The sequence below is a fragment of the Mustelus asterias genome, chromosome 26 (genome assembly GCF_964213995.1).
Source record: "Mustelus asterias chromosome 26, sMusAst1.hap1.1, whole genome shotgun sequence".
NCBI lineage: Eukaryota > Metazoa > Chordata > Chondrichthyes > Carcharhiniformes > Triakidae > Mustelus > Mustelus asterias.
Window position 1 is genome coordinate 41,625,668 of NC_135826.1, and position 14,521 is coordinate 41,640,188.

Here is a 14,521-nt window from a genome sequence, read left to right on the forward strand (position 1 = left end):
CAGAGTTTCACAATTAATCTGAATTCACTCAGGCTTTCATTGTCATCCTGGCTCATTGCTGGCTGCAGAAGCAAAGAAAAGGAGGACATAAACTGCATCTGCATTGAGAGGCTAAGGATGCTCTGGCCTGCCTGAGCTGCCAATCAGTGCCCTCTGACAGGGCCCCGCCCCCCGCCCCCTGACAGGGCCCGGGAGTGACGTCAGGCGGAGCTGTCAATCAGCCGCTACCGCTGCTGCTGCAGTCTTTGCAAAAAGGAGCGGTACTGAGGCAAACGCTTGAAAGGTAAGGGTTAAGGGAGGGCGCTGGGGTCGCACGGACAGCGCGGGGCACCGGATTGCAGCCGTTGCCCCGTGTTGCACCCTTTCCCATTGGGATTAATCATCTTTAATTGCAGCAGTTTTCCTTAATATTTGCCATTTTTCTCCCCCATAACCTTCATTTGACATAGAATGTCAGAGAGTTGTTGTTGTGGGGGAGTGGGGGAGGGAGGAGGAAGGGGGTGGGGAGGAATTGGGCAAAATTAAATATTGCTTTCCCCAAAAATGAAAGGTGGCAGGTCTTCTTCTATCTGGTGAGCAATGGGCGACTGGAAATGATGTTGGTCCCACTGGTCCATTCATTCTGTAGCCTGAGCTGTCAGTGTTGAGGAGCAGGCAGCATCCGCTGGATTGCAACCGAGAGGAGAACCCTCCTGGGCGGATGAGCCTGTGCTGGACCAGTCGCTGCTGCCTCCTCCAGCATCAGTGACAGTGGGATCGCCCTGTGCCTCTCCACTGCAGAGCCTATAGAGACATTGACATATTTCCTATTGATACACTGGCTGTTCCGGCACAAGACAAATTGTGGCAGAAATCAGCTATAAATAATTTACAATGTGAACTGTGAGTTGCATGTATAATGTATTCATTGCCACATCTGACTGGCAGGAAATACAACGTATCCTCAACGTGAATAACATCAGCAGCAGAGCCAGAAAATGGTTACCAGCTTGCAGTTTCTCTCCGGCAGAGGACAAGCGACCCCCAGCAGGAGTGCAGCGTTTTAGTTTCTAAAGGAACCCGGCCCACAGTTTATTTATAATCTGCCCAATAGAGGGCACAAGGCTGGCAGAGTGAGTGGGTAGATGTACATTGCTTCCACAGGGATAAGTCCCTTGCCTGTTTAAGGATTTCTGGCGAACAGTCAGTGTTGTCACTGGGCTTAAGTTACAACTAAACGAAGCAAAAATCAATGTCATTCGAAACACTTAACTGACGTGTATTAATTTTCGGTCTGCTTCTTTTAATTTGTCCTCTACAACTGCTGAAACGACCAGTGCTGTACCCCAATGTTATACAGTGACAGACCTGTCCCCACCAGTACTGTACCCCAGTGTTATAGTCACAGACCCGTCCCCATCAGTACTGTACCCCAGTGTTATACAGTGGCAGTCCCCACCAGTACTGTACCCTGGTGTTATAGTGACAGACCCGTCTCCACCAGTACTGTACCCCAGTGTTATACACTGACAGACCTGTCCCCACCAGTTCTGTACCCCAGTGTTATACAGTGACAGACCCATTCCCACCAGTACTGTACCCCAGTGTTATACAGTGACAGACCCATTCCCACCAGTACTGTACCCCAGTGTTATACAGTGACAGACCTGTCCCCACCAGTTCTGTACCCCAGTGTTATACAGTGACAGACCCGTCCCCACCAGTACTGTATCCCAGTGTTATACAGTGACAGACCTGTTCCCACCAGTACTGTAGCCCAGTGTTATACAGTGACAGACACATCCCCACCAGTACTGTCCCCAGTGTTATATAGTGACAGACCCATCCCCACCAGTACTGTATCCCAGTGTTATACAGTGACAGACCCATCCCCACCAGTACTGTATCCCAGTGTTATACAGTGACAGACCAATCCCCACCAGCACTGTACTCCAGTGTTATACAGTGACCCATCCTCACCAGTACTGTATCCCAGTGTTATACAGTGACAGACCCATCCCCACCAGTACTGTACCCCAGTGTTATACAGTGACAGACCTGTTCCCACCAGTACTGTAGCCCAGTGTTATACAGTGACCCATCCCCACCAGTACTGTATCCCAGTGTTATACAGTGACAGACCCATCCCCACCAGTACTGTACCCCAGTGTTATACAGTGACAGACCTGTTCCCACCAGTACTGTAGCCCAGTGTTATACAGTGACAGACACATCCCCACAAGTATTGTACCCCAGTGTTATACAATGACAGACCTGTCCCCACCAGTACTGTACCCCAGTGTTATACAGTGACAGACCCGTCCCCACCAGTACTGTAGCCCAGTGTTATACAGTGACAGACACATCCCCACCAGTACTGTCCCCAGTGTTATACAGTGACAGGCCCATTCCCACTAGTACTGTATCCCAGTGTTATACAGTGACAGACACATCCCCACCAGTACTGTCCCCAGTGTTATACAGTGACAGGCCCATTCCCAGAGTACTGTATCCCAGTGTTATACAGTGACTGACCCGTCCCCACCAGTACTGTACCCCAGTGTTATACAGTGACAGACCCATCCCCACCAGTACTGTATCCCAGTGTTATACAGTGACAGACCAATCCCCACCAGTACTGTACTCCAGTGTTATACAGTGACCCATCCCCACCAGTACTGTATCCCAGTGTTATACAGTGACAGACCCATCCCCACCAGTACTGTACCCCAGTGTTATACAGTGACAGACCCATCCCCACCAGTACTGTACCCCAGTGTTATACAGTGACAGACCTGTTCCCACCAGTACTGTATCCCAGTGTTATACAGTGACAGACCAATCCCTACCAGTACTGTACTCCAGTGTTATACAGTGACCCATCCCCACCAGTACTGTATCCCAGTGTTATATAGTGACAGACCTGTTCCCACCAGTACTGTAGCCCAGTGTTATACAGTGACAGACACATCCCCACCAGTACTGTCCCCAGTGTTATACAGTGACAGACCCATTCCCACTAGTACTGTATCCCAGTGTTATACAGTGACTGACCCGTCCCCACCAGTACTGTACCCCAGTGTTATACAGTGACAGACCCATCCCCACCAGTACTGTATCCCAGTGTTATACAGTGACAGACCAATCCCCACCAGTACTGTACTCCAGTGTTATACAGTGACCCATCCCCACCAGTACTGTATCCCAGTATTATACAGTGACAGACCCATCCCCACCAGTACTGTACCCCAGTGTTATACAGTGACAGACCTGTTCCCACCAGTACTGTAGCCCAGTGTTATACAGTGACCCATCCCCACCAGTACTGTATCCCAGTGTTATACAGTGACAGACCCATCCCCACCAGTACTGTACCCCAGTGTTATACAGTGACAGACCCATCCCCACCAGTACTGTACCCCAGTGTTATACAGTGACAGACCTGTTCCCACCAGTACTGTAGCCCAGTGTTATACAGTGACCCATCCCCACCAGTACTGTATCCCAGTGTTATACAGTGACAGACCCATCCCCACCAGTACTGTACCCCAGTGTTATACAGTGACAGACCTGTTCCCACCAGTACTGTATCCCAGTGTTATACAGTGACAGACCAATCCCCACCAGTACTGTACTCCAGTGTTATACAGTGACCCATCCCCACCAGTACTGTATCCCAGTGTTATATAGTGACAGACCTGTTCCCACCAGTACTGTAGCCCAGTGTTATACAGTGACAGACCCATTCCCACTAGTACTGTATCCCAGTGTTATACAGTGACTGACCCGTCCCCACCAGTGCTGTACCCGAGTGTTATACAGTGACAGACCCATTCCCACCAGTACTGTATCCCAGAGTTATATAGTGACAGACCCATCCCCACCAGTACTGTACCCCAGTGTTATACAGTGACAGACCCGTCCCCACTAGTACTGTCACCCAGTGGGGTTATACAGTGACAGACCCATTCCCACAAGTACTGTACCCCAGTGTTATACAATGACAGACCTGTCCCCACCAGTACTGTACCCCAGCGTTATACAGTGACAGGCCCATTCCCACTAGTACTGTATCCCAGTGTTATACAGTGACAGACCCGTCCCCACCAGTGCTGTACCCCAGTGTTATACAGTGACAGACCCATTCCAACCAGAACTGTACCCCAGTGTTATACAGTGGCCAAACCTGTCCCCACCAGTACTGTACTCCAGTGTTATACAGTGACAGACCCATCCCACCAGTACTGAACCCCAGTGTTATACAGTGACAGACCCGTCCCCACCAGTACTGTATCCCAGCGTTATACAGTGACAGACCCATTCCCACCAGTACTGTACCCCAGTGTTATACAGTGACAGACCTGCCCCCACCAGTACTGTACCCCAGTGTTATACAGTGACAGACCCATTCCCACCAGTACTGTAGCCCAGTGTTATACAGTGACAGACCCATTCCCACTAGTACTGTATCCCAGTGTTATACAGTGACAGACCCATTCCCACTAGTACTGTATCCCAGTGTTATACAGTGACAGACCCGTCCCCACCAGTACTGTAACCCAGTGGGGTTATACAGTGACAGACCCATTCCCACAAGTATTGTACCCCAGTGTTATACAATGACAGACCTGTCCCCACCAGTACTGTACCCCAGTGTTATACAGTGACAGACCCGTCCCCACCAGTACTGTACCCCAGCGTTATACAGTGACAGACCCGTCCCCACCAGTACTGTACCCCAGCGTTATACAGTGACAGACCCATTCCCACCAGTACTGAACCCCAATGTTATACAGTGACAGACCCGTCCCCACCAGTACTGTATCCCAGTGTTATACAGTGACAGACCCGTCCCCACCAGTACTGTAACCCAGTGTTATACAGTGACAGACCCATTCCCACCAGTACTGTACCCCAGTGTTATACAGTGACAGACCCATTCCCACCAGTACTGTATCCCAGTGTTATACAGTGACAGACCCATTCCCACTAGTACTGTACCCCAGTGTTATACAGTGACAGGCCCATTCCCACCAGAACTGTACCCCAGTGTTATACAGTGACAGACCCATCCCCACCAGTACTGTACCCCAGTGTTATATAGTGACAGACCCACCCCACCAGTACTGTACCCCAGTGTTATACAGTGACAGACCTGTCCCCACCAGCATGGCACCAGTTAGCCAGCCTCAGCTGTTTTTTGAATTTTTCAGATAACAGATATCCTAACTATAATTGTGCAAAGTTCTCTACCTCAGGAAATATTCCTTTGAATTGAAATATTGTGCATTTCACTCTGTCCTTCAAGAACCTGATTCAAGAAGAGAATGGGGTACCTGGGAATTATAGGCCAGTTAGTCTAACATCTGCTATTGGGAACAATAGAGCCTAGAGTTAAAGGTCAGAGTCTAACACATTGAAAAATTTCAGCTGATCAGAGACGGTGGCATGCTTTTGTCTCGAGTAGGTTATCTGATAAATCTAATGAATTGTTTCGGGGTGATAAATGGTGACTGGGTTTCTTGGAGGCATTTGAGTTCCTGATTAGAGACTGTTTGCTAAAATTGAAGCTAATGGAATAGAAGGCAAATTATTCACCTTGTTAGGAAATTATCTGAGGGACAGGAGGCAAAGGTTGGGTAAATGGGCAGATACTCTTGTTGGCAGAATGTGACTCGTGATGTTCCACAAGCATCCTTGTTAGTGCCTCAACTGTTCATTATTCTAAAGAGGAAGGAGAGAGAGAACAAAGCCTTGGCTTGAGAACTGCCTCTCCCGCAACCCACTCGCTCCCACCCACCCCCAAATTCATCAGGACAATTCTTACCCTCTCTGCCCAGAGATCTGTAGCCCCAGGATTGGCTTGCGGAGTTACCTGAAGACACACAAAGCGTGAAGCTGATGTCCTCCGTGTGTCAAGAGGCTGACGGTAGCATTGACCCATCACTGTGTTTATCCCGGTGATGGGATAGAAAACCATCTCCAAACTTGCTGCTGACACAAAGGTAGGCAGCGTTTCAAACAGTTTAGATAGAAGTGGAACATTACAAAGAGATATTTATAGATTAAGTGAATGAGTAAAACTGGGGCCCAACACATTTCAATGTGGCAAATGTGAAATTATCCACTTCGGACGCCAAAGGATAAATCAGGAATTTGTAAATGGTAAAAAAACTAGAAACAGGGAGGCCCAAAGAAACTTGGTGGTTCGTATATGAAGATCATTAAGATGTTTTGAAGAAGGGAGCGAGGGATGCAGTGGTAATATCACCAGACTGGTAATCCAGAAGCCGATGGTCTGGGGACATGGGTTCAAACCCCACCACGGCAGCTGGTGGAATTTAAATTCAAGTCATAAAAGCTAGCCTCAGTAATAGTGACCGTGTAACCATTGTTGATTTCTGTAAAAACCCATCTGGTTCACTAATGTCCTTTATGATATGGAGATGCCAGCATTGGACTAGGTTGGGCACAGTAAGAAGTCTCACAACACCAGGTTAAAGTCCAACAGGTTTATTTGGTAGTACGAGCTTTCGGAATGCTGCTCCTTCATCAGGTGAGTGGGAGTTGACCTGTTAAGCCTCGCATTTCATCCATTATCTTGTAATTGAGTTTGTGTTTATATATGCTGTGTTTGTGAACTCAACTCCCACTCACCTGATGAAGGAGCAGCGCTCTGAAAGCTCGTGCTGCCAAATAAACCTGTTGGACTTTAACCTGGCGTTGTGAGACTTCTTAATGGCCTCCAGGGAAGGGAATCTGCCATCCTTACCCGGTCTGGCCTACATGTGACTCCAGAGCCACAGCAATGTGGTTGATTATTAACTGCCCTGTGAAATGGCCGAGTGAGACACTCGGTTGTATCAAATCGCTACAAAACATACCAAAGGAATGAAACTGGATGGACCACTTGACATCGGCCGAGACACCAGAAATGAGAACTGCAAACCCAGTTCTGTCAACCCTGCAAAGTCCTCCTTACTAACATCTGGGAGCTCGTGCCAAATTTGGGAGAGCTGTCTCTCAGACTGGTCAAGTAGCATCCTGACATAGTCATTCCCACAGAATCATAGCTTGCAGAATACACCCCAGATACCACCATTACCATCCCTGGATATGTCCTGTCCCACTGGCAGGATGGAGCCAGCAGAGGTGACGGCACAGTGGTATACAGACAGGAGGGAGTTGCCCTGAGGGCCCTCAATATCGAGTCCACTCCCTATGAAATCTCATGGCACCGGGTCAAACATGGACAAGGAAACCTCCCGCTGATTACCACACACCGTCCCCTCAGCTGGTGAATCAGCTCCTCCATGTTGACACCACTTTGGAGGGAGCACTGAGGGTGGCGGGTGCAGAATGGACTCTGGGTGGGGACTTCAATGTCCATTACCAAGAGTGGCTCAGTAGTTCCACCACAGACCGAGCTGGCCGGGTCCTAAAGGACATCGCTGCTAGACTGGGACTGCGGCAGATGGTGAGGAAACCAACAAGAGGGAAAATGTACTTGACCTCATCCTCACCAACCTGCCTGTCGCAGATACATCTGTCCATGACAGTATCGATAGGAGTGACCACTGCACAGTCCCTGTGGAGACAAAGTCCTGTCTTCACATTGAGGATAGCCTCCATCGTGTTGTGTGGCACTGTCACTGTGATAAATGGGACAGACTTTGAACAGATCTAGCAACTCAAGGCTGGGCATCCATGAGGTACTGTGGACCATCAGCAGCAGCAGAATTGTACTCAACCGCAATCTGTAACCTCATGGCCCGGCACATCCCCCACTCTACCATTACCACCAAGCCAGGGAATCAACCCTGGCTCAATGGAGAGTGCAGGAGGGCATGCTGGGAGCAGCACCAGGCATACCTAAACATGAGGTGTTAACCTGATGAAGCTTCAACACAGGACTCCTTGTGTGCCAAACAGCAAGTAATAAACAGAGCGAAGCGATCCCACGATCAACGGATCAGGTCTAAGCTCTGCAATCCTTCCACATCCAGCCGTGAATGGTGGTGGACAATTATCAATTCACTGGAGGAGGAGGCCCCACAAATATCCCCATCCTCAATGATGGAGGAGCCCAGCGCATCAGTGCAAAAGATAAGACTGAAACATTCACAACAATCTTCAGCCTGAAGTGCCGAGTGGATGATCCATCATGGCCTCCTCCAGAGGTTCCCGGCATCACAGATGTCAGTCTTCAGTCAATTGGAATCATTCCTTGTGATATCAAGAAAGTGCTGAAGGCACTGGATGCTGCAAAGGCAATGGGCCCTGATAATATTCCAGCAATAATACTGAAGACTTGTGCTCCAAAACTTGCCGCTCCCCTCGCCAAGCTGTTCCAGCTACAACACTGGCACCTACCCGGCAACGTGGAAAATTGCCCAGGAATGTCCTGTCCACAAAAAGCAGGACAGATCCAATCTGGCCAATTACTGCCCCATCAGTCTACTCTCGACCAACAATAAAGTGATGGAAGGGGTTGTTAACGGTGATATCAAGTGGCACTTACTCAGAAATAACCGGTTCAGTGATGTTCTGATGCAAGGGGATATCACCACCTGGAAGTTCCCCTGCAAGTCACTCACCGTCCTGACTTGGAAATGTATCACCGATCCTTCACTGTCGCTGCGTGAAAATGCTAGATCGCCCTCCCTAACAGCACTGTGGGTGTACCTACATCACATGGACTGCAGCGATTCAAGAAGGCAGCTCACCACCACCTTCTCAAGGGCAACTAGGGATGGGCAATAAATGCTGATCTAGTCAGCGATGCCCACATCCCGTGAAAGAATAAATTACTGAAAATACATAAAAGGCTGATGGAGTGTTGGTCTTTCTATCGAGAGGACTGGAATACAGGGTGGGGGAGTTATGCTTCTGCTAAACAAAGCCCTGGTTAGACCACACCTGGAGTCACTGTGAGTAGTTCTAGGCTCCACACCCCAGGAAGTATATACTGGCCTTGGAGGGAGCGTAGCATTGCACTCAAAGGATTCAACTTCAAGGAGAGATTACAAAGCCCGGTTGGCGTTCCTTGGAATTTAGAAGGTTAAGGGATAATTTGATCCAAGGCACCAAGATGGGCAGACAGGTTAGATTGGAGGAAACCATTTCCGTCAGTTGGGAATTCTAGGATTAAGGGACAGAGTCTAAAAATTAGACACAGACCTTCAAGAATGCAGTTCAGAAACACTTCTACACTCAAAGGGTAAGGGAAGGTTGGAGTTCTGTTCTAAATATGGCTGTTAATGTTAATAGTTAATTTTCAATCTGAGTTTCATAGATATAGCCAGAGATATTAAGGGTTATGGGTAACATTTCGATACAGGGGTAAGGGGTGGCATGGCGGCACAGTGGTTAGCACTGCTGCCTCACAGCCCCAGGGGCCAGGGTTCAATTCCCGGCTTGGGTCACTGTCTGTGTGGAGTTTTCACGTTCTCCCCGTGTCTGGGTGGGTTTCCTCCGGGTGCTCTGGTTTCCTCCCATAATCTGAAAGACGTGCTGGTTAGGGTGCATTGGCCGTGCTAAATTCTCCCTCAGTGTACCCGAACAGGCGCCGGAGTGTGGCGACTTGGGGAATTTCACAGTAACTTCATTGCAGTGTTAATGTAAGCCTACATGTGACTAATAACTAACTTTAACTTTACTTTAAGGTCATAGATCAGCGGTGACCTCAATGAATGGTGCACCAGGCTCGAGGGAATCCAATGTGCACCATTTGTTAGCTAAGGTTCAGATGGTGGCCTTTCTGACCTGACTCAGAAGGTTGTTGATTTTCTGGAGATTACTGAGTGAGTGCTACATTGTCAGAGGTGCTTTCTTCCACTGAAACATGAAACCGAGGCTCCGATTGCCCTCCCATGTGAAGCAAAGGATCCCAGAGAAGTTTCTATTTGAAGGTCAGGAGAGCTCTCCCAGGTGCCCGGGCCAATGTTTATCCCTCAATCAACATCGCAGAAACTGAAATACAAAAGCAAAATACTGCGGATGCTGGAAATCTGAGACAGGAACAAAAAAAAGCTGGAAAAACTCAGCTGGTCAGACATCTGTGAAGTGAAAGCGTACACACTTCAGAGCAATGACTTTCTTCAAAACTCCACAATGTTGTCTGATCTGCTGAGTTCATACACCTTTTTTGTTGTTATTTATTGTAACTAAAATAGATCTGGTTGTTATCACATCGCTGTTTGTGGGAGCTTGCTGTGCACAAATTGGCTGCCGCGTTTCCTACATTACAACCGCAAACATACTTGAAATGTATTTCATTGGCTGTGATGGTCGGTGGCTGTGGAAAGCGCTAGATCAATGCAAGCCTATTTTTCTACATGTGACTCACAATGAACAGGATTGCTTGAAGTGCTTGCAGAGGTTGTCAATGCTGGGGTCAAGTTAGTGGCGTGGTTAGCAGTCAGCTTTGAGGTTTTCGGAACCAACCCTTTTGTATCTTCCCTGCCCCCTCTGAGAAATGGATACCAGCACCACTGACCCCGTTCTCCCAACAAACGTGCCCTCGCACAGTCCTGTACCTCTTCCCCCCCCTGCCCCCCCAACATTCCTTCTCGTGCATTCATAGCTCATGAACCTTGTCATGGGAATACACGAACAGGAGTAGGCCATTCAGCCCCTCGAGCCTGTTCCGCCATTCAATGAGATCATGGCTGATCTGTGGACTAACTCCATATCTCTGCCTTTGGCCTATATCCCTTAATACCTTTGCTTAACAAAAATTTATTTACTTCAGATTTAAAATTAGCAACTGATCTCACGCCAACTGCCAATTGTAGAAGAGAGTTCCAAACTTCTCCCTGTGTGTGTAGCAGTGCTTCCTCACATCTTTCCTGAAAGATTTGACCCTCATTTTTAAACTAGGCCCCCTTGTTTTAGAATCTTCAACTTGTGGAAATAGTTTATCTTTACCTACCCTGTTTTTTCCTGTTAATATCTTGAAGGCTTCGTTCAGATCACCCCTTAACCTTCTAAATTCCAGAGAAAACATGTGTGATTTATGTAATCTCTCCCCAGAACTAAACCTCTGAATCCAAGTATCATTCTTGTAAACCTACACTGCACTCTCTTCAAGGCCAATATATCCTTCATAAGGTGCGGTGCCCAGATCAGCTCACAGTGCTCCAGTGACGTCTAACCAGGGTTTTGGAGAGCTGCCATGATGCGGAGATGCCGGCATTGGACTGGGGTGGGCACAGTAAGAAGTCTCACAACACCAGGTTAAAGTCCAACGAGTTTATTTGGACTCACGAGCTTTCGGAGTGCTGTTCGTCATCAGGTGAGTGATGAAGCTCTGAAAGCTTGTGATTCCAAATAAACCTGTTGGACTTTAACCTGGTGTTGTTAAACTTCTTACTGTGCCCACCCCAGTCCAACACCGGCATCTTCACATCACTTAAAAAGGGGGACATGGAAATTCTCCAAAAGCAGATGACAGAGTTATTCTCACTGTGCTGCCTCCCAACCACAGGTATCCATGGTGATAGCATATGATGCATATCAACCACTGGTATCCATGGTAATCATAGAATCCCCACAGTGCAGAAAGAGGCTATTCAGCCCATCGAGCCTGCACAAACAACAATCCCACCCACGCCCTATCCCCGCTACCCCACATATTTACTCGCTAATCCCCTGATACAAAGGGTCAATTGAGCACGGCCAATCCACTTAACCTGCACATCTTTTGGAGTGTGGGAGAAACCGGAGCACCCGGAGGAAACCCACACAGACACGGGGAGAATGTGCAAACTCCACACGGACAGTGACTCAAGGCTGGAATTGAACCCGGGTCCCTGGCGCTGTGAGGCAGCAGCGCTAACCATGATTCCTCCCAATGACACATGCTGCCTCCTAACATTGTGTATCCGGGGTGGCAGTGTGTAATGTTTTGGTAATCCTTTTTATCTGTGGTGACAGCCTATGTTGCCCTGGTGACCTGCGGTATCCATGGCAAAGTTAAATTCTCACACCGAGCGTGTGGAGGGCTGAACTGCGGGGAGTCTGCTGTCACAGCTCACTATCTGCTGACGTTAATTCAGTGTCGAATTGACTCATGGTTTGTTTCCATTTTCTAACAGAACAGGATCACATCCTCAAATTGAAGCTTGTAGGAGGCGGAGAGAAAGAGCGAGAGAGAGGGCACAGAGAGTGCAGAGAGCTTTCTGGGGGTGTAAGAGCAGCTTTGCGCCTCCTTCGATTTGGAGAAAAGAAAGAACCCTCATTCAATCAGCATCTTCTGTAACCTCAGTTAATGGTAGGGCGTTGGGGAGAATTATAAAACAGGAGATCTAGCTGTACAGGTTCATAGCTCCTTGAAAATGGAGTCACAGGTGGACAGAGTGATGAAGAAGGCATTCAGCATGCTTGGTTTCATTGGTCAGAACATTGAATACAGGAGTTGGGACGTCTTGTTAAAGTTGTACAAGACATTGGTAAGGCCACATACTGTGTACAGTTCTGGTCACCCTATTATACAAAGGATATTATTAAACTAGAAAGAGTGCAGAAAAGATTTACTGGGATGCTACCGGGACTTGATGGTTTGAGTTATAAGGAGAGGCTGGAGAGATTGGAACTTTTTTCTCTGGGAGCATAGGAGGCTGATCTTATAAAGGTCTATAAAACAATGAGAGGCAAAGATCAGCTAGTTAGTCAACATCTTTTCCCAAAGGTAGGGGAAAACAAGAGGACATAGGTTTAAGGTGAGAGGGGAGAGATACAAAAGGGTCTAGAGGGGCAATTTTTTCACTGAGGGTGGTGAGTGTCTGGAACAAGCTGCCAGAGGTAGTAATGGAGGTGGGTACAATTTTGTCTTTTAAAAAGCATTTAGACAGTTGCATGGGTAAGATGGGTATAGAGGATTATGAGCCAAATGTGGGCAGTTGGGACTAGCTTAGTGGTAAAAACTGGGTGTCATGGACAAGTTGGGCCGAAGGACCTGTTTCCATGCTGTAAACCTCTATGTAAACCGCTAAGTGCTTTATGGTCACTGGAATACTTTTCAAATGTAGTCATGTGAAATGTACATGGAATTACATCGAATTTTGCACCACTGAATCAGGCTTCAGTCCAAGGTTAACGTGGTCCACACTTTACTTCATATCATCCCATCAGCATACCCTTCCCTTCGAACAGACAGACATTAATGAACAAGCAGGAAAGCAAATCTGGATGTGGTCATTCACTGTCACTTGTTGGTGAGGAGTCCCAGGGAAGTTTTACAGCCCCACAGTGCAGGGAATGAGGCCAAGATTGAGAAAAATAAGCAGAAAGGTTTGAGAAATTGGGACTATCTGGGAGGGTACCATGGTCGGCATGGACCAGTTGGGCCGAAGGGCCTGTTTCCAGGCTGTATTGTCCTATGACTCTATCGCTGGAATTCTACCACCCTGCCCGCCACAGGAATCGGAATGGGCAAAGGGCGGACAATGGGAAGGTCCGTTGGCCTCGGGCAGGATTTTCCGGTCTCGGGTCGAGCGAGGCAGTAAATTCCTGCCCCATGACTCTATGACCCTAAACAATGCTTGGCTTTGAAAAACAGAAGATTCCGGAAAGCAGGAAAGTTTGGGGAAGAGGAGGGGTCCGCAGTCAACGTATTGGAGAACAATGAGATACGGAATCTTGATTTCAGCTGAATTAAGAAAGGGGATATCCCGTGATACAATCGGATGTAGCATCAAACCTGCATGGCCAAGTTTTGTCCCTGTATCTCTTGTCTCGGGTTGTGAGGGAAGGAGGAATGAGAGAGATGTGAGGAGACTTCGTGGAATGTTGGTTGGGACTTTAGCATCAGAATTAGACCCATCAGAGTCCTTTTGATTGATCTCAAACACATCTTGTCACATCTAGCTGCACATCTTGTCACCAAATTCTTCAACTCTTTCTCTTCAGAAATCCTTCTTGACCCATTGATGCAAATGCTTTTTGGTCACTAATTGATTACCCCTTGTGCCCAAATACTTCACCACATTTCTCCTAACCTCCTCACTTTGACTTGCAACTCTCAGCCATCCCTCTGTTATCTCTGGACTCAACCATTCCAATGGACAATGACTGGCATCCACTTTGTGCCCCCTGGAGACTTCCGTACATCCAAAACCCTTCTGCCCCTATCCTAACTCGCCAAGTCCCATTCATCCGTGTTTTTTTTTATTCATTCGGGGGACATGGGCATCGCTGGCTGGGCCAGTATTTATTACCCATTCCGAATTGCCCTTGGAGGGCAGTTGAGAGTCAACCACATTGATGTGGCTCTGGAGTCACATGTAGGCCAGACCAGGTAAGGATGGCAGATTTCCTTCCCTAAAGGACATTAGTGAACCAGATGGGTTTTTCCGACAATCGACAATGATTTCATGGTCATCAGTAGATTCTTAATTCCAGATTTTTTTTTTTATTGAATTCAAATTCCACCATCTGTCGTGGCGGGATTCGAACCCGGGTCCCCAGAACATTAGCTGAGTTTCTGGATTAATAGTCTAGCGATAATACCACTAGGCCATCGCCTCCCCTGTTATGTCCT

The 14,521-nt window shown here is 47.9% G+C and overlaps 1 protein-coding gene across 1 annotated transcript in view; it reads left to right on the forward strand.

The window, feature by feature from the left end:
* Positions 1-222: 222 nt before the first annotated feature.
* rab3ab (RAB3A, member RAS oncogene family, b) overlaps positions 223-14,521 on the forward strand; it is a 28,519-nt gene continuing 14,220 nt past the window's right edge. The window contains exon 1 of the mRNA XM_078198549.1: positions 223-283. The gene's annotated coding sequence lies outside the window, so the exon portion shown is untranslated. The remainder of the gene's footprint in view (positions 284-14,521) is intronic.